At 42.2% G+C, this 27,840-nt stretch overlaps 2 long non-coding RNA genes across 2 annotated transcripts in view; one reads left to right on the top strand and one right to left on the bottom strand.

The window, feature by feature from the left end:
• The first annotated feature begins 1,812 nt into the window (after window positions 1–1,812).
• Window positions 1,813–3,337, top strand: LOC134342971 (uncharacterized). The gene is made up of 3 exons (XR_010017142.1): window positions 1,813–1,970; window positions 2,794–2,868; window positions 2,991–3,337. It is a non-coding gene; the product is annotated as an uncharacterized LOC134342971 (long non-coding RNA).
• Window positions 3,338–12,747: 9,410 nt separating this feature from the next.
• LOC134342980 (uncharacterized) overlaps window positions 12,748–27,840 on the bottom strand; it is a 34,581-nt gene continuing 19,488 nt past the window's right edge. The window contains exons 2-3 of the long non-coding RNA XR_010017143.1: window positions 17,602–17,681; window positions 12,748–12,787 (exon numbers count right to left, since the gene is read on the bottom strand). This is a non-coding gene — a long non-coding RNA (uncharacterized LOC134342980). The remainder of the gene's footprint in view (window positions 12,788–17,601; window positions 17,682–27,840) is intronic.

Raw genomic sequence — 27,840 nt, 5'->3', positions numbered from 1 at the left:
CTAACCCTACAGACATGATACCTAATTCTACAGGAATTAAGCAAGGAAAAAATACGTCTACTCACTCACTTAGCTCACCAAATACATGAACTTTTAAAACCCTTAGCTCGTACCGTTACCCTGCTCTTCCTCTGACTGTCTGGGTTGATTCGCCAAGGGGGAAACGAAGAGTTGGTGCCTCGCTCTCGCCTCTTCCCGTTACTGCCTAAGCCTGTTGAGCCAAAGCCCTACACTCTGCTGTCACTCACTGCACTGCCTGCTCCGACTGCTGCCTACTGTATAGGGTGGTCTCCTTTTCAAACACTCCGCGTTGTCCTGACTACATCACGCACCTGTGCAGTCTCATCCTTCTTGTACTCGAAGAAGTTTTTTTAAAAACTGCCTTCCTTCAGATTTTAGCTCTCACACCGCTCTTCTTGTCCCGATCCAAAACACTTTTATAAACCTACTGATTCCCATGGTTATCTCAACTATACCTCTTCCCACTCTATCTCCTGTAAAAATGCTATTCCCTTTTCTCAGTTTTTTCACCTCTGCTGTATTAGTTCCCAGGATGGGGCTTTCAATTCCAGAACATTGAGATGTTCTCCTCCTTTCAAGAATGGGGTTTCTCTCCCTCTAGTATTGATGCTACCCTTACCCACATCTCTTCCATTTCTTGAACATCCATGCTCACCCCATCTTCCCATTGACGTAACAGCGATAGAGTCCCTCTTGTCCTTACCTAAAACCCCATCAGCCTCTGCATCCAACACATTATCCTCCACAACTTCCACCATCTCCAAAGGGATTCTACCACTAAACACATCTTTACCTCACCCTCCTCCGTTTTCTGCACTATTGCTCCCTCTGTAGTTCCCTTGTCCATTCATCCTTCTCTACAAGTTCCACTCAAGTACCTACCCCTGCAAGTGGCCTAAGTGCTACACCTCCCCATACACCTCCTCCCTCCCCTCCATTCAGTGTCCCAAACAAGTCCTTCTAGGTAAGGCAACACCTCAGCTGCGAATTTTCTGTGGTCAACTATTGTGTCTGGTGCTCCCAATGCAGCCTCCTCTATATTGGTGAGGCCCGTTGAAATTGGGAGGACTGCTTCATCAAGCACCTCCACACCATCCACCACAATTGGGACTTCACAGTGGCCAAACATTTTAATTCTCATCCCCATTCCCATTCTGACATGTTGATCCATGGCCTCCTCTTGTGGCAAGATGAGGCCGCCCTCAGGGTGGAGGAGCAACACCTTATATTCTATATGGGTACCCTCCAGCCTGATGCCATGATTATTGATTTCTCCTTCCGGTGGACAAATTACGCCCCTACACCCCGCCTATTCTATTCCCCACTCTGACCTTTCACTTCCTCTCACCCACCAAATACTTCCCCCGGGTCTCCCCTCCTTCCCTTTCTCCTATTGTTCACTCTCCCCTCCTATCAGATTCTTCTCCAGCCCTTGACCTTTCCCTCCCACCTGGCTTCTCTTATCACCTGCCCCAGCTTTTTATTCAGACATCTTCCTCCTTCCTTCTCGGTCCTGATGAAGGGTCTCACCCAAAACGTTGACTGCTTACTCTTTTCCATAGATGCTGCCTGACCTGCTGAACCCCTCCAGCATTTTGCATCTGTTGTTTTTAGCAGATGTGTTTTTTATTAAACATGACATATTCATACTTGTTGAGATACTGCTCTTTCCTTTTAAAAGCTCCTCACATCTGCCAGTAATTAAAACATTTATCAGTGGCTAGATGCCAGGTTTGCTTTCTGTAAATGCAGAGAACATCTGTTCATAAGGCTGGAAATATAGAAAATAAACTTTCACAATGAAGGAAAGAAACTCTGGTGCATTACTTGCTAATGGACATTGCCTGTGAGTTAAGGCACAAGCAAGTCTGTTCGATAAAACCAACGCAACTGGTTTATCCACCCAAAACATCACAGCTGGATATCTTCTCCTTCTTGCTAAAGACGTGGTAAGATTATAATATTCCGAGTGCACTGGAAAGGAACAAATACTATTCACATTGTGTAATTTAGAGATTTATTGCGCAGAGCTTGTACAAGGGCATGAGAATCGTCTCTTGAGTATTTCCGGAGATTTCTCGATCCAAAAACACAATGATTGAGTCATAAAAGTAGAATTCTGTTTGCAACATATTTCAGTGTCATTTGTTTTATTTCTGTCCACCTACCATACACTTTCATAGCAAGCTGACCCTTTGTTAGTCAAGCAAAAGTCAATCAGCAGAGAGTTGTAGACATAAAATGAAAAAAAAAGACTTGCATTTATATGGCAACTCTCATTGTAAACTTTATATCCTTTGCATTATTTTATGTATGTGTATTGCATTCTGAAAATGACCATGTCCCACTTGTGGTTACATTGATTTAAGTGGCCAAGTCATCAAGGATAGCATCTTCTGTTCTTCTTCAACCACCTAAACTGGGATCTGTACCATTCCCTCGAGACAGAAAGCTATGGTTCAGTTTATTGACTCGGCCAAGATACTCCACCTTGAGGTTCAGTACTCCACACAATACTGCCTGAGATGGCTCTCAGATTTTATTTGTTTCTTAAATCTTCAGAGTTAAAACCACAACACACTGACCAATCGATTAAGCATTAGTCAGCAGGTAATTAAGTAGCCATCATTCTTATTCAACTTCTAATCATTATGTTGATACTATGAGGGTGATAAGGGGAAAGAGTCAATGGTAGAGGCACAGTCTTTCCAAAGAAACTAACTTAACTGTTGGGTGTCTCAGTCCAACATTTTGACTTGTTTTGCATTGCAGTCAATCACTTCAGCTGAACTTGCTTCTGAGGCATGGATGAGCATATAATACTATTTCCTGGAGTCTTGGCTAAAAGTAAGTTATGTTTGAAACTTCTCATTTAAGCATACACAGTTTTTAAATAAACTTCTTCCTATGTGGTTGGGGAAATAACAGGAAAGGTTGTTGACAGATTACTTTCTACTGTATCCCTTCAGGACCATGTCTGCAGCCAAGACTTTCTTGCCTGGTGCAGAAAACGAACTGCTGGAGGAACTCAGTGGGTCAGTTTGTGAAGGGAAAGGAATTGTCAGCTATTCAGATTGAGAGTGCATCAGGACCTGCATTATACTCCAGCATCTGCACTCCCTTGCATCTCCGTTTTCTTGCCTGATGACATCTTACCCTGCTTTCTCCTCCGGTTGTGCTGAAGAGAGAATTCATTTTCAATCTCTTCTGATTTATGCTGTTCCTGTAACAGACACTTGACTTGCTACAAAGGATCACTGGTTGAAAAGCACTGCACAAAAGCGTATTACTGCAAATCTGATGTGCAAGCAGGAAACAATGGAAATATTTAATAGATGTAGAGCATTAACATTTGTGGCTCTAATTAAAAATCATTGACAATAAAGTTTACCTCATGATTTTTCTCTACAGGTGCTTAACACTTCCATTATTTTATATTCTCATTTAACAAATACTTTCTCCTTTAAAATTTGTTAACATTTGAACTAATACAGATACAACAGACAACAAACAAGATTCTTCAAAAGTACCTGCCAAGCACCTTGGTTATCGGCTGATGATTGTAATACCGCGGACAGAACCTGCAGTGAGGGAAGTTAATTAGCCCACTTCGTAGTAGGTATGATTGTGTACTATATAGAATGAGTTTCACCTTCAAGAATGGCCGCAGTTTTTAAATGAACAACAAAGCCAACCAGTTAGAAGCAAAGATCAGCCATGTCTCTTTTCTACTAGTGTGTTATTAGATATCAATTTTATCGATGAAGTTTTGTATTCAGCTTGATGTCTTTTCCCCATTGCTCAAACAACTCATAAATTAACGTAACATCCAATTAAGGTTTGATTCTCTGCAATCAAGGAATGTTCCACCTTTAGTTCAGGGCTCTGGCAATACCCTGAAGCTGGTCCCCTTCCAGAGTTCAATGTTTTAAAATATAGTTCATTTTCTAGACCACCATCCTAGCTTATGTGCTCATCGAGAAAGAATTGGCCATGCATGTACAGTATCCCCTCCTCTCCTACAACTCTCTCGGTCATCTTATAATGAATGGTTAGTTGCATTAGGTGCTAGTGGCCTGCCCGTGGCTGTGGATCACACCCCAGTCTGATTCACCGTATTCAAGGGGACAGAAATCTGTTTCAGAAGCTCCATACCAGCAAAGGAACCTTCTCAGGTCCAAAGCAGAAGAAGAAAGTAAACAATAAAGCTTCTTACAATATACAGTATAAACAATGTTTTACAATTGCAAGGTGTTGTATGCAAGCATTTCAAAGGTTCAAAGGTCCAATTCAATGTCAGAGAAATGTATACAATATACATCCTGAAATGCATTCTCTTCGCAAACATCCACAAAAACAGAAATGCCCCAAAGAATGAACGACAGTTAAATGTGAGAACCCCAAAGTCTCCCCCAGCTCCCCCCTCCCGTGTGTAAGCGACAGCAAGCAACAATCCCCTTCCCCCCCAGCAAAAAAAAGCTCACCCGCTACCAAGCACAAGCATAAGCTAGGCTATAGCAAAGACACAGACTTGCAGTTACCCCAAAGAATATCGCATTTCCTCCAGCATTTGACAAACCACAGGTTATCTCTCTCGCTAGTAAGGGAGGGGGAGGTGTTCCCCATTTTCACAGCAAGCGGGAGGCATAACGATAACCTACTGGTTTACAATGTTAAAACATCCGTTTGTTGCTTTTTACAAGCTCTGAGCCTGAAGATTACAAAGATCTCAGGTCTTTGGGCCCACAGCAAAAGATTTTCTGGCCTCCCCGACGACACACGAGTCTCCTGCCATGACACCAACCCTTGATCCACCCGTCTTCAGAGTCCCGGAATCCTAGGCTTTCGAATACGAGCTGGAATCTCAGCCCAAACCTTTGGCGTGCTGAACAACAAAGGCCGTTCCTGAAACCCTGAGAAGGGGTCTCATTCCCGAAAAGAACCGAAGTCAGCGTGTAACTTCAGGTCAGGGTCTTCAAAAGAACCTTGAAAGGGAAAAATAAAGATATTAAAGACAGAAATAGAGCTGTTTCCAATGATGCAAGCAAAGGAGTTGCCGTTTAGCACCATCTTAACTTCGCCTTTCACACTTCATATTTAACACCTTACTGAGAGAGATAGTCAAATTAAAAACAAATGACAGGTAACTATTTCCTCTTCTCCCAACTTTTCCTGTATCTTACAACTGGTTTCTTATGACAATGATAAGTCTCAACCTTTTTCCATTGATTAGCTGCAAGAATGGGCTGTGTCCTGGAAGTTAGGTACTCACCTCCCACAGTCTCTGCCTCAGAGACAGAAGGCACAGTCTCAGAATACAAGGACGTCCCTTTGTAACTGAGATGAGAAGGAATTTCTTTCACAGTAGTGTGGTGAATCCGTGGAATTCATTGTGGAGGCCAAGTTATAGGATATATTTAAAGTGGAGGTTGATATTAGTACAATGGATTCTGGTTAATTGGGCCACCAATTAATCAGGACAGCTGCTTATTTGGGATAATTCTTAAAATTTAATCAATAAAATAGCCAGGCTTCCCTTTCTTTATTTGTGGCACTATGCAGCTTAATTAGGGCAGGTGACTGTTGCTGAACAGTTTCTAATTAGCACCAATCGTGTGCATTTGTGTGGCCATTAGACGCTATACCCTGCTTAGAGTGATCAGTTTTAAAATAGCATCACTTGTATGAGTCTGTGTTAAAAAAGTAGTATTGGTAGTGTTCTAAATTGTTCTGTATTTTATTCAAATGTATAATTTATTACACAATTAAATGGTTGTTTATACCTTTTAACAATTTCCATGAAACTTTGGCTAATTGTGGCAGCAGCTTAACTGAGCCAAAATGTAGTGGTCCCAGTATGTTCCAATGAACTGAAAAATACGCTATACTCATTAGTCAGGATGTCAAAGGTTACAGGAGAAGCAGGTGATCAAGATTGAAAGGAATAATAAATCAGCTATGATGGAATGCTGGAGCAGACTCAATGGACTGAATGGCCTAATTCTGCTCCTATCCTTTATGGTCTTATGGTCATACTGGGTGCACGGTGCTCAAACTATATTAAAATGAGATAGAACACTACACCTGACAAAAATAAGACATCAAGACTTTTATAGCTTAGCATTTAGTATGTGAACAACACACACAAAATGCTGGAGGAACTCAGCAGGACAGGCAGCATCTGTGGAAAAAAGTACAGTCGACATTTCGGGCCGAAACATTGACTGTACTATTTTTTCCATAGATGTTGCATGACCTGCTGAGTTCCTCGAGCATTTTGTGTGTTTTGTTCGAGTTTCCACCATCTCAAGATTTGCTCTTGTTTGTGATTTAGTATGTGAATTTCACTTCCCCTGGTTTTGAAACTATTTTGTCTCCAATACTTTTCAGCGCTGAGAAAAGTTTATTAGCCTGAATCTAAATTTCAATTCAGCAACTACAGGTACTGTGTGACCTGCTAGAAAATTTCAATCCTTTCTGGTCTTATCAGAGTTTTCTGATATCTGCAGAATTTTGCTTTTATGTTACTCTCTTGGTACAGGTCAAAAGCATTAATGTTATGTAGATATGTGCCTGGCTTGAAGTTATGCAAAGACTTGGAGTGTTATCAATGAGTCAGGTCTGAAATTCTTTCTCTACACAAGGTTTTAACTGGGCCAATGAAATTGAAATTTCTTTGAAAATACTTTGAAATTCAGATCCTCAAATTGAATCTCAAAGTTCGAAGTAGATCTATTATCAAAGTTTGTATATTGTATGTCCTCATATACCATGCTGAGATTCCGTTTCCTTTAGGCACTCACAGTTCAAAGTTCAAAGTAAATTTGTTATCAAAATACATATATCTCATCATATACAACCCTTCTTGAGGGCATACTCAATAAATCCATAATTAAATAATAAGCATAATCAGTGAGAGACGCCACAAAAATCGGCATTCAACCAGTATGCAAAAAACAACAAACTTTGTAAATACAAAAAGAAATAAAGAATAATAATCAATAAATAAGCACTAAATATCAAGAACATGAGATGAAGAGTCCCTAAAAGTGAGTCCATAGGTTGTGGGAATGTCTCAATGATGATGCAAGTGATATGGAGTGCAGATAGTCCCTTTGGTTCAAGAGGAGAGGTAATAGGTGACAGATAATGGTTGAGGGATAATAATTATTCCTGAACCTGCTGGTGTGAGCCCTGAGGCTCCTGTATCTTCTTCCTGATGGTAGCAGCATGACATGGGTGGTGGGGGTCCCTGGTGATGGATGCTGCTGTCCTGAAACAACGCTTCATGTAGATGTGCTCAATGCTGGGGAGGGATTTACCTGTGATGGACTGGGCCATATCCACTACGTTTTGCAGGATTTTCCATTCAAGGGCATTGGTGATTCTATACCAGGCTGTGATGCACCCAGTCAATATACACTCCACTACACATCTATCGAAGTTTGTCAAAGTTTTAGATGTCATGCCAGATCTTTGCAAACTCCTAAGGAAGTATAGGGGCTGCTGTGCTTTCTTAGTAATTCCACTTACCGCTGAGCCCAGGACAGGTATAACAACACTGAGGAATTTAAAGTTGCTGACCCTTCCCATCTCTAATCCTCCAATTAGGACTGGATCATGGACCTCTGGTTTCCCTCCCTTGAAGTCAATAATCAGCTCCTTGTATTTGCTGACGTTGAGTAAGAGGTTGTTATAGAAACATAGAAAACCTACAGCACAATACAGGCCCTTCGACCCACAGAGCTGTACCGAACATGTCCCTACCTTAGAACTACCTAGGCTTTACCCATAGCCCTCTATTTTTCTAAGCTCCATGTAGCCATCCAGGACTCTCTTAAAAGACCCTATCGTTTCCGCCTCCACCACCGTTGCCGGCAGCCCATTCCTCGCACTCACCACTCTCTGCGTAAAAAACTTACTCCGACATCTCCTCTCAACCTACTTCCAAGCACCTTAAAACTATGGCCTCTCGTGCTAGCCATTCCAGCCCTGGGGAAAAGCCTCTGAGGACCCACGCGACCTATGCAAACATCCCACCTCTCCCGGAAATTCCGGGAGTCTCCCGCATATTAATAGTGGCTCCCTGATGCCCGCAAAGTATATACAATGTCACAGAAATCAATTTTTTTGAGAGCGAGCGAGAGAGCACGAGAGAGAAAGCAAAAGAGAAAGCACGAGAGTGACCACGAGAGAGTGCGAGAGCAAGCAAGCGAGAGAGAGGGAGGGAGAGAGAGAGAGAGGAAGAGAGCACGAGAGCGAGCACGAGAGAGAGCGAGCGAGAGAGCGAGAGCAAGCAAGCAAGAGCGCGTGAGCGAGAGAAAGCAAGCGAGAGTGAGAGAGAGAAAGTGCGAGAGCGACCACGAGAGAGAGCGAGCGAGAGAGAAAGCAAGCGAAAGCACGAGAGAGAGAGAGAGCGAGAGAGAGAGAGAGAGAAAGAGAGAGACAGAGAGCGAGTGACAGCGCGCCATGGGAGAGTGTTCCAAAAAAAGAAAATATAAAACGTACATCACCCCAGACTACACTAAAGTGTACCCCTGCCTAATAGGGGTCAAAAATAATGACAGTGTTGCTCGCTGCACTGTTTGCAACAGTGACTTTTCTACTGCCCATGGTGGGTTAAGACTGTAAAAGACATGTTGAGGTGAGTTTAACAGGTGTCATTCGTTCATTAGCATAGCGAACGTTATTTAAACTAGCTGGCTAGTTGCTAAGGAGCTACTCTATTGCAGGCATCCCACCTCTCCCTGAAGTCTCCCGCAAATTGATGGTGCTACCTCCCTGAAATGAATTTTTGCAGGGTGGGATGTCTGTCAATGCTTCTCAATATCTTGTACACCTCTATCAGGTCACCTCTCATCCTCCATTGCTCCAAGGAGAAAAGGCTGAGTTCAATCAAACTATTCTCATAAAGCATGCTCCCCAATCCAGGCAACATCCTTGTAAATCTCCTCTGCACCCTTTCTATGGTTTCCACATCTTTCCTGTAGTGAGGTGACCAGAATTGAGCACAGAACTCCAAGTGGGGTCTGACCAGTTCCTATATAGCTGCAATAATACCTCTCAGCTCTTAAACTCAATCCCACGATTGATGAAGGCCAATGCACCGTATACGTTCTTAACCATGGAGTCAACCTGCGTAGCAGCTTTGAGTGTCCTATGGTTTCGGACCCCAAGATACCCGTGATCCTCCACACTGCCAAGAGTCTTACCATTAATGCTATATTCTGCCATCATATTTGATCTACCAAAATGAACCACTTCACACTTATCGGGGTTGAACTCCATCTGCCACTTCTCAGCCCAGTTTTGCATCCTGTTAATGTCCTGTTGTATCCTCTGACAGCCCTCGACACTATCCACAACACCGCCACCACTTAGCCAGATTTTCAATCTTCCTCCTATATCCTGATTCGTAACCAACTTTGATTCAGCCTACAACAGTAGTGTTATCAGTAAACTTGAAAATGGCATTGGCACTTTGCTTAGCCACATAGCCATAAGTGTAAAGCAAGTAGAGCAGGGGGCTAAGCATTGTGTGCACCTGTGCTGATGGAGATCGTGGAGATGTTGTTGCTAATCTGAACTGACTCAAGTGAGGAAATCGAGGATCCTATTGCACAAGAAGGTATTGAAGCTTATTGATTAGTTTATACTTTATACTTTATTGTCATCAAACAATTGATACTAGAGCGTATAATCATCACAGCGATATTTGATTCTGCTCTTCGCGCTCCCTGGAGTACAAATTGGCAGTAAATATTAAAAATTTAAATTATAAATCATAAATAGAAAATAGAAAAGGGAAAGTAAGGTAGTGAAAAAAATACCGAGAGGCAAGTCCGGATATTTGGAAGGTACGGCCCAGATCCGGGTCAGGATCCGTTCAGCAGTCTTATCACAGTTGGAAAGAAGCTGTTCCCAAATCTGACCATATGAGTCTTCAAGCTCCTGAGCCTTCTCCCGGAGGAAAGAGGGATGAAAAGTGTGTTGGCTGGGTGGGTCGTGTCCTTGATTATCCTGGCAGCACTGCTCCGACAGCATGTGGTGTAAAGTGAGTCCAAGGACGGAAGATTGGTTTGTGTGATGCGCTGTGCCGTGTTCACGATCTTCTGCAGCTTCTTCCGGTCTTGGACAGGACAACTTCCATACCAGGTTGTGATGGAAGAATGCTTTCTACGGTGCATCTATAAAAATTAGTGAGGGTTTTAGGGGACAGACCAGATTTCTTTAGTTTTCTCAGGTAGTAAAGGCACTGGTGGGCCTGCTTGTTTGGACCAAGTCAGGTCATTTGTGATATTGAGCCTGAGGAACTTAAAGATTTTGACCTGTTCCACTTGCGCTCCGCCGATGGAAAGTGGGTCGTGCGGTCCGCTGCTCCTTCTGAAGTCAACAACCAATTCCTTCATCTTGTTGACGTTGAGGTTATTGTCTTTGCACCACGCCACCAGGTTCTGAATTTCTCTCTGTACTCAAACTCATCATTACCTGAGATACGGCCTACAATTGTGGTGTCATCAGCAAACTTATACATTGAGTTCGATAGAAACTTGGCTGCACAATCATGGATGTACAGTGAGTACAGCAGGGGGCTGAGTACACAGCCTTGTGGGGCACCAGTGCTCAGAGTGATTGTAGAGGAGAGCTTGTCCCCTACTTTTACAGCCTGGGTCCTGTCTGTGAGGAATGAGTTTTGAGGGGATGGTGGTATTCAATGCCAAGATGTAATCAATAAAGAGCAACCCAGATGTTCCAGGGCTGGGTGAAAAGCCAATGAGATGGTATCTGCTCGGTATCGGCACAACATTGTGGGCCGAAGGGCCTGTACTGTGCTGTACTGTTCTATGTTCTATGTGAACCTGTTGCTCCAATAGGCAAACTGGAACAGATCCAAGTCGCTTCCAGGAAGGAGCTGATAAGTTTCATTACCAGCCAGGCAAAATACTTGATCACTGTGAATATAAATGCTACTGGACAGCAGTCATTGAGGCAGGCTACCATATTCTTCTTAGGCTCCAGTACAATTGATGTCAGCTTGAAGCAGATGGGTACCTCAGACTGCTGAGCAAAATGTTAAAGGTCTCAGTGAACACTCCAGCCAGATGATAAGCACAGGTCTATAGTATGTGGTCAGGTACCCCGTCCAGGCTGGATGCTTTCTGTGGGATCACCCTCCTGAAGGCTTCTTGCACATTGGCCTCAGAGACTGAAATCACAGGATCATTGGGTGATGTGGGAGTTTGTGATGGTTCCTCCATGTTTTGATGGTCAAGGGAAGCATAGAAGGCATTGAGCTCATCTGGAAGCAAAGCCTTGTGTCGCTTCATTTAACCTTAAAACAGAGCAACACAATAGAATCAATAAAAAACCACACACACACACATTGATAACGTTCTAAAAAGACAAACTATGCATATAAAAATAAATTAATAATCAATAAATAAATAATACTGAGAACATGAGTTGTAGGGTCCTTGAAAGTGAGTTCACAGGCTGTGGATCCGTTTAGAGTTGAGGTAAGTGAAGTTATCCATGCTGATTCATGAGCCTGATGGTTGAGGGGTAATAATTGTTCCCGAACCTTGGCCTGGATGGTGGGGGTCCTTGATGAAGGATGCTGCTTTCTTATGGCTGCATTCCTTGATGCTGTCATCAACGTTGGGGAGGTTTCTGCATGTGATGGACTGGGCTGTGATCACAACTTTTTGCAGGCTTTTCCATGCATGGGCATTGGTGTTTCCATACCAGGCCTTCATGCAACTATTCAGGATACCCTGTTATGTTTTTTAACTCCAAAACATAACAAAAACTAATTGAAAGGAAAACAAGGGAGCTGGGAGATAACTCGTGTGTTTGATTTTACTTTTAGCAGGGTGCGTGCATATGACATGGCAGTGTGATGTCGTATGTCATACACGTACTTTTATATATAACTCGTAATGAGTTATTTAGACAACAAATAATGCTTAATCAAATAATATATACAATATTACTCAAATATTATTGAAATATTAAATACACAACACCCTTCCCTGCTTAGATATAAACTCCAATGCAATATGGAATGCATATCATCTTCTATAAATATATATATAAACAGTATATTATATAATACATCTACTATATAGACATCCACAGCACAGTAAATTCTAAATAGTCCCATTCAGGCCTAGAGGTATAATCACTATGGGGTCTTTCTGAGGACGAATGGGACGGAGGATGAGAAGTTGCCTGATAGAGGTGTATAAGGTGGTGAGGGGCATTGATCATATGGATAGCCAGAGGCCTTTTCCCGGAGCTAAAATGACTAACACAAGGGGCATGGTTTTAAGGTGCTTGGAAATAGGTGCCGAGGGGATGTCAGGGGTAGGTTTATCATACAAAGAGTGGTGGGTCTGTGGAATGCACTGCTGGCGGTGGTGGTGGAAGCGGATACAATATGGTCTTTTAAGAGCCTCTTAGATATAGTTACATGGACCTTAGAAAAACAGAGAGCTATGCGTTAGGGAAATTCTAGGCAGTTCCTGGAGTAGGTTACATGGTCGGCACAGCATTGTGGGCAAAAGGGTCTGTAATGTCCTGTACGAGGGGTGATTGATAAGTTCGTGGCCTCGGGTAGAAGGAGTCAATTTTAGAAAACCTAGCACCTTTATTTTTCAACATAGTTTCCTCCTACATGTACACACTTAGTCCAGCGGTCATGGAGCATACGGATCCCTTCTTTGTAGAAGCGGTCCACAGCAGGGGTGATTGATAAGTTTGTGGCCTAAGGTAGAGTAGAAGGAGATGAGTTATTAACTTCAAACTTTCTGCATTTTCACTCAAAGAGTTGAACTGCACGTGCATGTAACGAGAACGCCTTAGACCTCCAGGTGGTCCACAGCAGGGGTGATTGATAAGTTTGTGGCCTAAGGTAGAAGGAGATGAGTTATACAGCTCTCGTTACATGCAAGTGCAGTTCAACTCTATTAGCTTTATGTTTAATGTTCTTCATTTATCCAGTCCAAAGTTCATGTTGATATCTTTCAAAGGTAGTTTTACTACTTGAATTAATTGCTTTAGCTTTACTGATGGAGTATATAATTTCAAATCATTCATGTATAGAAGGTATGTTAAAGTATAGTTCATTTCATTGTTTCTGATTTGATACCTAATTTTCAGCCAATTCAGTAAATTAAACAGCAGGTTTAAAGCTAGATAGAACCATACATGAATACATGATGTTACAATTTTATAAATAGTTTGTAAACAAGTAATAGAATGATATTTTGATGCATCTTTTGTGATTTCCCCCTTTAGGTGAAAGATATGTTTTGCCTTCTGTCAAAAATTCAGGCACTTTTTCAGGATTTTTAAGAAAATTGTTGCAATGCAATAGGTACGGATGAAAGCAAGTAAATTTTTTACACCAATAATTATGAATCTTATCACTGCCAGTACTTTTCCAGTTGTGGGTGCCTTTTTTATAACCTCTTTCAGCACATCCATTGTAACCTCAGGTATTTGCATTTCTTCAATCGTGTGTGTGGTGCTTTTTCCTCCCGAATCCAGCTTGCTTCTTGATTGTGCATCAGCAACCTTGCTTGACCAATTATGAGACCAAAGATTCATTAACTCTGTGTTTGTTGGTAATTCCGTGCTGGGGTTCGTGACATTTTGGTGCGTCGAATTTAGTTTCAATGTCCTATATAAACCTTTTTCAATGTTTCTGAGCTTCGTCATCAGCATTCTGCGGAGGCTCTAGATCTGTGTTGTTGCTGTTAACGCCCGGTTGTGAAGTAGTTGAAATAATTGTATTTTCATCAGTGCTTCGGTGGGTTGCATTTTTATTATTTTCTTGCATGGTATTGTTGCGGTCTTTAGTTTGTTTTCTTCCTAGCTCTTGTGCAACTTCATGCTTTATTTGGTTCAACATGTCTATAGGGATTAAGTTACTTTTTACTATCACTCTACATTGATCTGCTATTCTTTATGCATTTAATTGCATGGAGGGACATTGCACTTAAACTGTTGGTGAAGTTTGTTCCTGTATGCTGTCGTATAAACATAAGAACGTGAGGAATAGGAGCAGGAGTAGGTCATCCGGCCCATTGAGCCTGCCCCGCCATTCAATAAGGTCATGGCTGATCTGTCCGTAAACTCAGCTCCGTCTACCTGTCTTTTACCCATAACCCTTAATACCCCTACTATGTGAAAATCTATATAACTGTATCTTAAATATATTTAGTGAAGAAGCCTCAACTGCTTCCCTGGACAGAGAATTCCACAGATTCACCACACTCTGGGAAAAACAGTTTCTCCTCATCTCCATCCTAAATCTTCTCCACTGAATCTTGAGGTAATGTCCCATAGTTCTAGTCTCACCTACCAATGGAAACAACTTTACTACTTCTATATTATCTATCCTTTTTAAAATTTTGTACGTTTCTATAAGATCCCCTCTCGTTCTTTTGAATTCCAGAGGTTATAGTCCCAGGTGACTCAATCTCTTCTCATAGGTTAACCCTTCATCTCTGGAATCAATCTGGTGAACCTCCTCTGCACTGGCTCCAAAGCCAGTATGGAGTACTGCCTCAAGTATGGAGACCAGAACTGCGCACAGTACTCCAGGTGCGGCCTCACCAGTACCCTGTATAGTTGCAGCACGACCCCCCCCCCCGCTCTTGAGTTCAATCCCCTTAGCAATGAAGGCCAACATTCCATTATACCTGCAAGCCAACTTTTTGCGATTCATGCACAAGCGCTCCCAAGTCCCTCTGCACAACAGCATGCTGCAATTGTTCACCATTTAAATGATAATCTGCTCTTCTATTATTCCTTCCAAAGTGGATGATCTCACATTTACCAACATTGTATTCCATCTGCCAGATCTTGGCCCACTCATCTAACCTATCTATATCCCTCTGCAGACGCTCCACATCCTCTGTACAATTTGCTTTTCCACTCAGTTTAGTGTCATCAGCAAATTTTGCTACACTACACTCAGTCCCCTCTTCCAAATCATCAATGTAAATGGTAAGCAGCTGCGGGCCCAGCACTGATCCCAGCGGCACCCCACTCACCACAGACTGCCAACCGGAGAAACACGCATTTGCACAAACTCTCTGCCTTCTGTTGGTTAACCAACCCACTATCCATGCCAATACACTTCCTCTGACTCCATGCATCTGTATCTTATTTATAAGCCTCTTGTGCGGCATCTTATCGAACGCCTTCTGGAAATCCAAGTATACGACATCCACCTGTTCCCCCCTATCCACTGCACTCATTGTGTCCTCAAAGAACTCCAGTAAGTTTGTCAAACAGGACCTACCCTTTCTGAATCCATGCTGCGTCTGTCTAATGGAACCACTCCTTTTTAAATGTTTCACTACTTCTTCCTCAATGACAGCTAAGTTAACTGGCCTATAGTTGCCCGTCTTTTGCCTACATTCTTTTTTAAAAAGTGGCGTGACATTTGTTGTCTTCCAATCTGCTGGGACCTGCCCAGAGTCTAGGGAATTTTGGTAAATGATTAACAACACATCTACTATAGCCTGTGCCAATTCCCTTAGCACCCTGGGATGCATCCCATCAGGACCAGGGGACTTATCTACCTTCAGGTCCTCTAGTTTTCTCATCATTATCTCTTTAGTGACAGTGATTTTATCAAGGTCCTCACCTCCCATTTCATCCATAACATCATTCTTTGGCACAGTAGACGTGTCCTCCACTGTGAAGACTGACACAAAATAGTTGTTCCATGCCTCAGCCATTTCCTTATCACCCAATATCAATTTCCCCTACTTCTGCTAATGCCACACCTCCCCCTCGTATCCCATCCGTTATTTACTTATATACACACATTCTTTTTCTCTTTCTCCTTTTTCTCCCTCTATCCCTCTCACTATACCCCTTGCCCATCCTCTGGGCTTTTTCCCCCCTCCCCCTTTTCTTTCTCCCTCGGCCTCCTGTCCCATGATCCTCTCATATCCCTTTTGCCAATCAACTGTCCAGCTCTTGACTCCATCCCCTCCCCCCCGCCATCTTCTCCTATCATTTTGGATCTCCCCCTCCCCCCCCACTTTCAAATCTCTTACTAGCTCTTCTTTCAGTTAGTCCTGATGAAGGGCCTCAGCCCGAAACGTCGACTGTGCCTCTTCCTAGAGATGCTGCCTGGCCTGCTACGTTCACCAGCAACTTTTATGTGTGTTGCTTCAATTTCCCCTTATCGTCTTCCAAGGGACCTACGTTGACTTTAGCCATCCTCTTCCGCTTTATATATTTATAAAGACTTTTGCTATCTATTTTTATATTTTGTATTAGTTTACTTTCATACTCTATCTTCCCTTTCCTTATTTCTTGTTTATCTAATATCATGTTAATCTAATGTTCCATTACTCGGTAATATACACACGTTATAAATGTGTTTACTTCTAATGACCATTTCATGCGTGTCTTTCTTCTCTTATCTGCTTGAGTGGTCTCAGTGGTAAGTGGACTGCTCTCCAGAGAAACACTTGCAGCAGTTGCAGCCTGTGGTGTTGGTGGGTTGCTTTGAATGCTGGCTGTATCGTTTCCGGGTTTTCTGGTGCCTGCCCCCCTACTCAGCAATGCACCACTAGTGCTAGCTCCAGGCATGCTTTGGCGATCCCCAGGCAGCGGCCTTATCACACCGTTCCGTAGACATCTCTCCATTTCTAAAGTCAGAAGGTGTTGCTTTTTATACCTACAGCCAGGTTCTAGTTTCAGCAGCCCCCAACATAGCAAACAGGCGCTGACCAGAACACCGCCCAATCAGGGTACAGACGTGTTTGGATATTCCAGAGCTGAGTGAAAAGCCAATGAAATGATTTCTGCTGTTGACCTGTTGTGACTGTAGGCAAATTACAGCTGATCCAAGTCACTCCTCAGGCAGGAGACTGCATGGTTCATGACCAACCTCTCAAAACACTTCATCACAGTGCTACTGGGCGGTAGACATTGAGACAGGTTACCACATTCTTCTTGGGCACTGAAATGATTGAAGCAGATAATACCTTACACTGCCAAAGCAAGAGGTAGCTTGTCTGTTACAAACAATATATTGAGGGCATTGCGAATGATCTTAAAGATTTCCTTTAAGGGCCTCACTCATTTTATTGCATTGGTATTAAGCAGAATGAGCAGAAAACAGTTTGCTTGCTTATTTCTGTTAATCTTTTTAAGGAATATGATATAGCCATTTTCAGTAAAGGTAGTAATCTTTCTTGGGTTTTAGATGGAAGATTCATTGAAAAATACCTTATTATCATGCTTATCCCTACTGATAAAACCTGACACACCATGGAATATTCTCAATGAATCAGTTTTAAGCACTTCATCAGTCTTTAAAGTTTTTCTTCCTTGGAAGAAACAGCTCATTCTGGGATTTCTTTTTTCCAGCGAGATCAGTGACAATTTATTGTAAGCTGAGAAAGCAGCCACTGTCTTCAGTAGTTTTTGTGGTTGATGCTTTCCTCCAGCATTTTACAATAACCACAGGCAAGAAGAAAAGGCACCTAATCATAACATAACCATATGAAAGAACGATTCGGCATGTTCCCAGATGTAACCAAATACCTGAGAGTTGAAATAATTTTGCAAGCTGCCCATGTTTCCCTCGCGTGGTTTACAATATTGTCTGGATCAGTTGTGTTATACTGCTTGGAACAAGGACAGTGTTATTACCATTTATAGGTACAGCCAGTCTAAACAGCCTTAAACATGAATCACAGGTCTTGATTATTGTACTGCACATCTCATGTTACCCTCTTTCTTCTGCATACTTACTGAAGGCTTAGATATTTAAAGATGCACCAAAACTTTAACTTTAGTTTTTGTCCAAGGCAGTTTTCAAACTGCGGAGATGCAAATGTCACGATGGGGACCCACAAGGAACTGAGCAGTATTCCATAACAGCTTAAGAAACCCAAAAGCTTGTGCGACACTGAAAAGAACATAAGAGCATACAGAATAGAAACAGCAACACACATCGGCCTGAAACGTCGACTGTACCTCTTCCTAGGGATGTTGCCTGGCCTGCTGCCTTCACCAGCAACTTTGATGTGTGTGGCTTGAATTTCCAGCATCTGCAGAATTCCTCGTGTTTGAGAATAGAAACAGACTTGGCCATTTGAGTCTCTTTGCCTGCAACACCGTGCAATTAGATCAGAGCTGATTGTTTACTTCAGCACCATTGTTTGTACCATCCTTGTATCCCTTAATTCCCTTGATATCCAAAATTCTACGGGCTGTTTCTTGAGTGTTTATTCGGTGAGTGAACCTCCACAACACCCTTAGGTTGAGATTTCCAATGATTTTCTGAAGAACTTGCTTCTCATGTCAGCACAAAATGCCTGATTCCTTAAATCTGAACTGTGACCTGGTTCCAGACACCTCATTCAGGGGAAAAAAACCATGCTCCCTGCATCTGTGTTGTCAAGTCCAATGTGGATTTTGTTTGTTTCAATGAGATTGCCTCTCTTTTAAAATCTCTAAAGAATACAAGCTTATTTTGCTTGATTTCTCCATATAGAATAATTCCCACTATCTCAGAAATTATTTTGGTTCATTATTGCACCCCTCTGTTACAACATTATCTCTCCTTAGCTTAGGAGACAGGAGACAAATGCGTTCTTCCAGATGCAGTCTCACCAAGGCACCAGGGCTCAATTCAATTCCAGTAATTGCAGATTATTTCTTTTGGACCAAGTCAGAGACAGAAATGGCCAAAAGAGAGCCACAGATAAATCCTGGCCAAAATGTCCAGAAGCTCAGTACAGTGTAAATGACTACCCTGAAACAGGATACCCTGAGATGCCTGAGACACAAAGTGGAAGTTTATCCTCTGTGTGCATAACTATGAGGTGACTGATGACCTTCTGCAAACTGCATTCTCCAATGATCCTGTCCTTTATGCGTAGCTGAAGATATTCAAGTTATATCCTGCCAGCATTCCTAAGGCTTCTGCTGATGTTTCTCATGGACAAGTTTCACGACATATGTCATTGATAATAAACTTGATTCTGATTGTCCTCTAGGTTTCAGACTGTAGCTGATGTGATCATTGAGAATACCAGAGACAGGTAAGCACCTCCAAATCATCTACAAAAAGCACAAACTCCACTACTTTGTTTGCCAAGTTAACTCCAGTAAGTTTCCTAACTACTCACAAAGTGAAGAAGGGCTTTCACAGAGTCACTAAGGGAACTTGTCTCCACAGAAACACAGCAGCAGAAGTCGGCCATTTGGCCACTCAGGCTTGTGCTGCCTTTCAACGTGATCACCACTGATCATCCATATTCCATACCCTGTTCCAGCTCTCTCCCCGTTTCTGACACATTACTCCCCTTGATCAAACTCTCTGCCTCCAGGGATGGAGACAAACTGTCGACCGACATCTTTTATAACCCTTCAGATTCCTATAGTTATCTTGACTATACCTCTTCCCACGCTGTCTCCTGCAAAAATGCTATTCCCTTCTCTCTGTTCCTTCACCTCTGCTGCATCTGTCCCCAGGGTGCAGCTTTCCTTTTCAGGACATCGGAGATGTATTGTGTGCAGTTTTGGGTTTCTTATTTTAGAAAGGATATACTGACATTGGCGAGGGTTCAGAGAATATTCACGGGAATGATTCCAGGAATGAAAGGGTTACCATATGAGGAACATCTGTCAGCTTTTGGGCTGTTTTCCCTGGAGTTCAGGAGAATGAGGGGGGATCTCATTGAAATATTCTGAATGTTAAGAGGCCTGAACAGATTAGATATGGCAAAGTCATGTCCCACGGTAGGGGATTCTAGGACAAGAGGGCACAACTTCAGGATTGAAGGACGTCCTTTTAGAACTGAGTTGCAGAGAAATTACTGTAGTCAGTTCTTACTGTAAATCTACACATTCCAGCCATTTTCAGTTGTTATATAGACCTGAGACAGTGTAGGGTCTTTTCGAATTTCCCTTTGCATCATTTCTGCCATAATAGGGAGTCTTTCAACTTGTATTAGGAAGAATACGTCAAGCAGAGTATCCTCTTTAAAAATTTTTCAGGTATTACCTTTTCTAAGAAAAAACAGGATAATCCACCAACATTTCCATGATTAGTTGCCCTTTTCAATTCGATCTTATAATTGTGCCCTCCAAGAAACAGAGCCCATCTCTGCATTCCTGCTACACACATAAAAGTTGCTGGTGAACGCTGCAGGCCAGGCAGCATTTATAGGATGAGGTACAGTTGACGTTTCGGGAGGAGACCCTTCATCAGGACTAACTGAAAGAAAAGCTAGTAAGAGATTTGAATTCTTACTTTCAAATCTCTCACTAGCTCTTCTTTCAGTTAGACCTGATGAAGGGTCTCGGCCCGAAACGTCGACTGTACCTCTTCCTAGAGATGCTGCCTGGCCTGCTGCATTCACTAGCAACTTTGATGTGTGTTGCTTGAAATTCCAGCATCTGCAGATTTCCTCGTGCTGCTGTATTGGAACACCCTTCTGTGGAATGAAAATGGACACTAATAGTTGATGATCAATAATGAAAGTAAACTTTCTCCCATACAAGTACTGGCTGAAACACTTCAAACCAAATTCAAGAGCTCTCTGCATAATCTTTCTCTGCAGTGGTAAAGGAACGTGACGCAAAGCCTATGGGGCATAAAATTTCATCATTCATAACGTGACATGATGCTCCTCTACCATAAGGCAAGGCCTCCCTGGCAAATTTCACTGGATGATGCGGATCATAATGTGTGAGTACAGTGTCTGATATAATCATTTCCTTTATCTTATGGAAAAACACCTCATACTGCTTCGTCCATTGCCATTTCTTCCCATTCTGTAGAAATAAATTCAAGAAGTGGAGCACAACCGTCAGGTTTGACAAGAACATGTTATAGTAATTGACAAATCCTAAAAAGGACTGCATCTGTGACACGTTTTTTGACCTTGGGCATACACAACTGTTTGAATTTTCTCAGCATTCTTATGTACTCCTTGTGTGTCAATGGTGTGACCACAGTGAGTGATGCTTGGTTTATTTTCTGAGCCAATAATCTTCTAATCTTTCTAAAACAGTCGTGAGATTTTAGACTATTAGTCCATAAGATATAGGAGCAGAAGTAGGCTATTTGGCCCATTGAGTCTGCTCTGCCATTCAATCATGGGCTGGTCCAATTCTTCCAATCATCCCCACTCCCCTGCCTTCTCCCCATACCCTTTGATGCCCTGGCTAATCAAGAACCTATCCCTCTCTGCCTTAAATGCACCTAATGACTTGGCCTCTACAGCCACTCATGGCAACAAATTCCACAGATTTACCACCCTCTGACTAAAGTAATTGCTCTGCATCTCTGTTCTAAATAGACATCCTTTAATCCTGAAGTTGTGCACTCTTGTCCTAGACCCCCCTACCATGGGAAATAACTTTGCCATATCTAATCTATTCAGGCCTTTTAACATTCAGAATGTTTCTATGAGAACTCCCCTCATTCTCCTGAACTCCAGGGAATACAGCCCAAGAGCTGCCCGACGTTCCTCATATGGTAACGCTTTCATTTCTGGAATCATTCTCATGAATCTTCTCTGAACCCTCTCCAATGTCAGTATATCCTTTCTAAACTAAGGAGACCAAAACTGCACATAATACTCCAAGTGTTCCAAATTGCTTCTAGAAATTCCAGACATTGCTGCTCTGCCATCATCACTGCCAGTGTTCTTTTCCAATCAATTCTGGCCAACTCCTCTCTCATCCCTTTGTAATTCCCTTTACTCCACTGTAATACTGATACATCTGATTTTAGCTTCTCCTTTAGGGTAGTATCTCGGGATTGCCGCCTATGCCACATGACAGTGAGGATTAGAATAGAATGAGGCTGCAGATAAATGTGTGGCTGAAGAATTGGATTAGGGGACAGGGATTCAGATTTCTGGATTATTGGGACCTCTTCTGGGGCTGGTGTGACCTATACAAAAGGGAGGGTTTGCACCTGAATCTGAGGGAGACCAATATTCTTGTGGGCATATTTACTGGAGCTGTTGGGAGTGGTTTAAACGAATATGGCAGGGGAGTGGGAACCAATATGATAGAGCTGAGGATGAGCCAGCAGGTTTACACGTAGATGATGGATGTAACATGAATGTAAGTAAGGACAAGCCAATGATTGGTAGAAATACAGACAGAGCAAAAAGTTAAATTGTACCACTGACACAAAACCCAAAAAGGCAAAGAATTATGGACTGAAGGTGCTGTATTAGGTGCTGTGCATAGCATTCAGAATAAGGTGAACAAACTCATGGCACAGTTAGAGATTGGTCGGTATAATGTTTTGAGCATCACAGAGTCATGGCTGAAAGAAGACCATAGTTGGGAGCTTAACATCAAAGGATATACTTTGTATTGAAAGGATTGGTAGGAGCTCATATGTGCTGCTGTGACTTTATTGGTAAGAGATGGAACTACAACTTTAGAGGAGGTGACATAGGGTCAGAGAATGTTGAACCTTTTTTGGGTAAAAAAAATGTTATGGGAATCATATATAAGCCTCCAAATTTCAGCCAAGATATGGGGTTGAGATTGCAAAAGCAGCAGGAAAAGGCATATAAATAGAATAATGTCACAATTGTAATGGGGGGTCTTCAATATGCAATAGGATTGAGAAAATTAGGTTGGTGTCGGATCACAAGAGAGGGAATTTGTTGAATGCCTATGAGATGACTTTTTAGAGCAGCTTGTACTTGAGCTTACTCAAGGAAAGGCTATCTTAGATTGGGTGTTGAGTAATAACCCAGGTCTTATTAGGGAGCTTAATGCAAAGGAACCCTTAGGAGGCAGTGATGATAATATGATTGAATTCAAACTGCAGTTTGAGAGGGAGAAGCATAAGTCAGATGCATCAGTATGGAATAAAGGGAATTAGAGAAGCATGAGAGAGGATCTTGCCCAGCTGCCTCATGTGTGGCAAGGTTTCTGGATGACATGAAGATAGGTGGAGGGGTAGGTAGTGCTGAGGAAGCAATGCAATAGCAGCAGGACTTAGACAAATTGGAAGAATGGGCAAAAAAGTGGCAGATGGAATACAATGTTGGGAAATGTATGATATTGTATTTTGGTAAAAGGAGCAATAGTGTGGGCTAATATCTAAATGGGGGAGAAGGACCAAACATCAGAGGTGCAGAGGGACTTAGGAGTCCTCATGCAAGACTCCCAGAAGGTTAATTTGCAGGTTAGTCTGTGGTAAAGAAGGCAAATGCAGTGTTGGCAATTATTTCAAGGGGAATAGAATATAAAAGCAAGGAGATAATGCTGGGGCTTTATAAGACACTAATCAAGCCACAATTGGAATATTGTCAACAGTTTTGGATCCCATATCTCAGAAAGGATGTGTTGTATTGGAGTGAGTCCAGAGGAGGTTCACAAGGGTGACTCCGGGAATGAAGGGATTAACATATGAGGAGTCTTTGGCAGCTTTGGTCCTGTAGTCATTGGAATTTGGAAGAATGCGGGGAGATCTCATTGAAACCTACTGAATGTTGAAAGGATTGGATAGGGTGGATGTGGAGTGCATGTTTCCTATGGTGGGGGTATCCAGAACTCAAGGGCATAGCCCCAAAATTGAGGAGGTGACCTTTTAGAACAGAGGTAAGGAGGAATATTTTTAGCCAGAGAGTAGTGAATCTACGCAATACTCTGCCAGAGACTGTGGTGGAGGCCAAGTCCGCGGGTATATTTAAGGTAGAAGTTGATAGTTTCCTGATCAGTCAGGGGATCAAGGATATGATGAGGAAGCAGGCATATAGGGTTGAATGGGATCTGGGATCAGCCATACTGTACTGGTGGAGCAGACACGATGGGCTGAATGGCCTGATTCTGTTCCTTTGCCTTATGGTCTTGTCATATAGTCCTCTCAACTTTTAGGGTGAATTTGAACACATTATGGTCACTTGCTTCTTGGTCCTTTTACCCTAAGCTCTCTAATCAATGCTTTTTCATTGCATAACGCCCAATCAGAAAAGTTGATCCCCTAATGGCCTCAACTATGAGCTGCTGTAAAAAGACATTTTGTAAGCATTCAAGAAATTCTCCCTCTTGTAATCCAAGACCAACCTGATTTTCCCAACCTACCTGCATATTGAAATTCCCCATGGCTATTGTAACATTGCCCTTTTGGCATGCATTCTCTATCTCCCATTGTAATTTGTAGAACACATCCTTACTACCGTTTGGGGGTCTGTATACAACTCTCATCAGGGTCTTTTTGCACTTGCAGTTCCTTCGCTCTATCCACAGTGATTCAACACCTTTTGGCTCTATGTCACCGCTTTCTAATGACTTGATTTCATTTTCTACCAACAGAGCAGTGCCACCTCCTTTGCCTTCCTGCCTGTCCTTTTGGACATTAAGCTCCCTGCTATAAACTTCGTTCAATCACGATTCATTGATGCCGACAACATCATACCTGCCAATCTGCAACTGTGCTGCGTTTATCTACCTTATTCCACATACTTTATGCGCTCATTCAAATATGACACCTTCAGTCCTGTGTTCACCCTTTTCAAATTTGCCCATCTTTCACACTGCAACTCATCCTGTTGACTGCAATTCTGGCCTAACAACAGCCTCTCCTCAATACTCATTGCCTTTATTTGTAAACCAGCTAACTCATCTTCAGCACTATCATCCGCCTTTCCTATCATACTTCTTGCATTGAAATATGCACAGCTCAGCACACCATTCACATCATGTTCATCCTTTCGATTCCTAACTTTGTCTGAGGTCTTACCAACATCTGCCTCCACATCTTCTCCATTCACTGTTCTGGCATTCTGGTTCCCATCCCCCTGTAACTCTAGTTTAAACCCCACTGTGCAGCATTAAAAAACCTTCCCACTAGGATAATAGTCCCCCTCAAGTTCAGGCACAAACTGTTCTTTCTGTAAAGGTCTCATCTTCCCTGGAAGAGAGCCTCAATGATCCAAAAATCTTATGCCCTCCATCCTATACCAACTCCTTAGCCACTTATTAACCTGTCTAATCTTCTTAGTTCTGGACTCACTGTCACGTAGCAATACCGCCTGTTCTCATATTGTCATCAAATCCCAACACACACTGTAACTCAGGAAGTCAGGAAATCACTCTCTTGATGTGCTGAAAGCTTGTGAGCAACAATTCAAAAACCTATTAATAAAGAAAATTTGAAGAGATTGCATGATTTCGTAAAAATCAATTTGACGAAATTGTTTCAATCAAAATGCAGTTTAGACATAACGGTAACACACACAAAAAGCTGGAGGATCTTGGATCAGGTAGCATCTATTGGAAATGAATAAAGCGTTGACATTTCAGCCCAAGGTCTGTGGCTGCTTTCAAGGCAGATGTACAAGGGCAGCAGCATCAAAATGAATGCTACTCCAAGAATGAAATGGTTTTCTAAAAGCAAATCTATGCAGGACACTGCAGGTTAACATTGTTCATGACACACAAGCTCAGACCATTTTGAAGAGACTCTTGTAACTTTTGACTCCTGAAAGAACACCTAGTAATTCAGCAATTAAAAAAATGTTCTCATCTATTTAACAGAATTAATATAAGTAATAGCACATTTCTTTGTAGTCCTACAGACAAAGATTAGGAAGAAATTTAAATCAATGGACTAGACATGAAAATGGTAGGATTTGAGAAATTGCCATAATACTGTAGTATGATCCATATCAGAGTTAAAATGTACTGGAAGAAAGAAGCTCTTGGGGTGAATTTTATTTATGACTGGTAGGAGTTAAATCCAAGTAGAGCACACACTTCTCACTTTCAATTCTGCAGCTATTTCACTGCTGTTGATTTCTTGGGTTAAGTCAGCCAATGAGATTCAGAGCCATGTAACTTTTGAATGGTTCTCTCATGCAAAAACACCACACTGAAGTCTTTCATCAGAACTATATGAAAGAATCCACAGGTCATGCAGGGACCTTGAATAATAGAACCAGGACACAGAAGTGCACAAAAGCAAAATGTGGGTAGAATTTCAGAAAATACACAATGGATCATGTAGCGACACTGAAGAAAGAAACCTGTAATATACCAGCATGCTTACACCAGCGAGAGCACTAACTTTTGTAAAAAGGCTGAGTCACATGTCATGGTGCCCGAGGCATCCCATAACCTGTAGTAGTCCACAAGTATGATAAGGCCTCAAGCAATGAACCCTAAGGATTGTCCTCATTTGTGGGTAAGTTATCTAAGTGATCAGATACATACTGTAAGTCCTGACGAAGGGTCTCGGCCTGAAACGTCGACTGTGCCTCTTCCTATAGATGCTGCTTGGCCTGCTGCGTTCACCAGCAACTTTGATGTATGTTGCTTGAATTTCCAGCATCTGCAGAATTCCTGTTGTTTACATACTGTAAGTATTTGGATAGACAGGGACTGATTAGGGATAGACAACATGGCTTTGTGTATGGTAGGTCATGTCTATCTAATTTATAGAGTTTTTCAAGGAAGATACCAGGAAGGTTAATAAAGCAAAGGCAATGGAAGTTGTCTACATGGACCTTAGCAAGGCCTTTGACATTGTTCTGCATTGGAGGTTGATCAATAAGGTTCAGTCGCTTGGCACTTAAGATGAGATAGTAATTTGGATTTGACTTTGGCTTCACAGGAGAAACCAGAGAGTGGTGGTAGATGGTTGCAACTCTGACTGGAGGCCTGTTACTAGTGGTGTGCCACATTGATCAGTGCTGGGTCCATTGGTGCTTGTCATCAATATCAACGATCTGGATGATCAAAAAAAATGAACTGGGGGCACAGTCGATAGTGAGCAAGGCTATCAAGTGAAGCAGCTGGAAAAATGGCAGATGGAATTTCGTACAGACAAGTGTGAGTTGTTGTACTTGGGAGGACTAATCAGGGTAGAACTTACATAGTGAACAGTAGGGCAACAAGGAGTGTGATAGAATAGAGAGATCTGGGAACCATCATCATCATCATCAGGTGCTGTGCTCAGTTTGAGCTTTGACTGCCATGGCCCACACACTCCTGTTTTGGGTCAAGTGGATCAATCCATTGGTATTCATTTACAGTTCTCTGGCTGCTGTCTCCATCATCATTTGTCTTTGTCTTCCTCTTGCTTTCTTCCCTTCAATCTTTCCCATAATTACCGTGCATTCTAACTCCTCTTTCCTAATCACATGTCCAATGAAGTTACGTTGTCTTTTCAAGATCTCATACATTAGTTCTCTTTTTGTGTTTTCTCTGTTCATGACATCCTCGTTAGATATTCGTTTTGTCCATGATATTCTTTGCATCCTCCTCAAAAATCACATCTCTGCTGCTTCAATTCATTTCCTCATGTTCCTAGAGGAATACAGATCTGGGAATACAGATCCATAATTCCTTGAAAGTGGTAACACAGATAATTAGGGTTGTAAAGAGAGCTTTTGGCACATTGGCTTTCATAGATCAAAGTACTGAGTACAGGAATTGGAATATTAGGTTGAAGTTGTATAAGGCATCGGTGAGGCCTAATTTGGAGTTCTGCATGTATTTCTGGTCACTTATCTACAGGAAAGATATCAATAAGGTTGAAAGAGTACAGAGGAAATTTACAGGGATGTTGCTGGCAGTTGAGGCTCTGAGCTATAGGGAATGGTTGAATAGGTTAGGACTTTGTTCCCTGGAGTGTAGGAGAATGAGGGGAGATTTGATAGGGGTACACAAAATTAAGGGGGGATATAGCTATGGTAAATGCAAGCAGGCTTTTTCCACTGGGTGGGACTGGGACTAGAGGTTAAGGGTGAAAGGTGAAATGTTTAAGAGAAACATGAGGGGAAATGTCTTCAC

The sequence above is a fragment of the Mobula hypostoma genome, chromosome 1 (assembly GCF_963921235.1).
Source record: "Mobula hypostoma chromosome 1, sMobHyp1.1, whole genome shotgun sequence".
Taxonomy (NCBI): domain Eukaryota; kingdom Metazoa; phylum Chordata; class Chondrichthyes; order Myliobatiformes; family Myliobatidae; genus Mobula; species Mobula hypostoma.
Note: the sequence above shows the minus strand (reverse complement) of the source record. Positions and strands in the feature narration are given on the sequence as shown.